General features: G+C 39.0%; 1 non-coding gene across 1 annotated transcript; it reads right to left on the bottom strand.

Moving 5' to 3' along the window:
* Positions 1 to 1190: 1190 nt before the first annotated feature.
* Trnat-ugu (transfer RNA threonine (anticodon UGU)) lies at positions 1191 to 1264 on the bottom strand. Its single transcript has one exon. It is a non-coding gene; the product is annotated as a tRNA-Thr (tRNA).
* Between the last annotated feature and the right edge of the window lie 291 nt (positions 1265 to 1555).

The following is a 1555-nucleotide window of genomic DNA, read 5'->3' as shown; positions in this document are numbered from 1 at the left end:
ACTACAAAATGGGGAATTAGATGGTTCAGTGACATATTGAGAAAGTATACATTTTACTTATTGTGCAACGGTCTCATGTTTCACCCATGAGAGGGAATAAGATTTCTGGCAAAATGTGGCATCATGTCCATGTGGTATATGTATGTATTAAATGCACTTTGTTTCTCATCAGATACATATAAGTATTTCATAAGTATAGTCCTTAACTCTTGTTGTTGTTGTGAAATGGATTAGGTAGATTTTGTTACTTTGTCACTGATGTAAATTGTACTATCTTCACTCTTACTATAGTGGTTTAAAGAACTATCTACAAGTGCACTTTTGTTTTCAGAAATTTTATCTTAATACCCTGGTAAAATATACCATTTATTACTGAAGTTTGTATTAAATCAACTATAGCATCTTTCCCCTCAGTGTGTAAATAGGATTTACCTAGAGAAAAGACTAATTTTCGTCCATATCTCTGAAGAACTCCATACCAAGCAAATATTCAACAATGAGACACATTAATATGAGGAATGGGCATAACAGAACTCCCGTTTCCTAAAGCAGCATCTACTTGTGGCTGCCATTGACAAGTTGCGAATCTTCACCTAAAGTGACAACTGTTTAACAATTCTGTACCAAGTAAGTAAGTACATTGCCCATCTCTTTAATATTATGAAACAAGTTTGGCAACATAACGATAACAGAGGCACATGTATCTGAAGCAATTAAAATAGGAATTTTTCCAACTATAACATTACTTGAAGCTTGTATCAATACTTGGGTGTTAGTATTACATGTATGTCGTTGTATACTCAGTGCACCTTTTATACCTAGACCGCCACTGTATCTTCAAAGGTCGATCTCATTACCTTTATTGGCCCTGCTCCATGAAACGATCACCATTGGAGGGCTCAATGTGGTTGAATTAGTTTATTGGAGTCCTGTTGTGGGTGGTAGTTCGTTGTGATTCATTGGTCACTTCAGTTATGTTAACCAAAGGGCCGTGACTCTGCCATGTAGTATTGGGTGGCCCATTGTATCTCGGATTGTTTTGCATTTGGGTATTATTCATATTCAGTTGGTTCTGATTCTCATTACACATAGTCCAGCAACCAATATCATTATTAAATAATGACTAACTGAAAACCTCAGCTGCCGACAGGTGTTGTTGATATACCTCGACGTGGACAGCTGAAAATGTGTGCCCCGACCGGGACTCGAACCCGGGATCTCCTGCTTACATGGCAGGCGCTCTATCCATCTGAGCCACCGAGGACACAGATGAATAGCGTGACTGCAGGGACTTATCCCCTGCACGCTTCCCGTGAGACTCGCATTCCCAACTGTCCACAATTCTACATATGTATTGTACCTTATAGACATTTGCCCACTCACTCATTACACCTGTCGGCAGCTGAGATTTTCAGTTAGTCATCATTTATTCCAGGGAAAAGCTGCACGGTCATCAACAGTAACTGTTCTCTAGAGAACAAGTTACTGTCTTCGTATATTATCATTATTGTTCCCATAACACTGTCCGCCCATCTTACCCCAGTATCCAGGATAA

The sequence above is a fragment of the Schistocerca cancellata genome, chromosome 2, assembly GCF_023864275.1.
Source record: "Schistocerca cancellata isolate TAMUIC-IGC-003103 chromosome 2, iqSchCanc2.1, whole genome shotgun sequence".
Lineage (NCBI taxonomy): Eukaryota > Metazoa > Arthropoda > Insecta > Orthoptera > Acrididae > Schistocerca > Schistocerca cancellata.
This window is presented reverse-complemented; position numbering and strand designations above follow the sequence as displayed.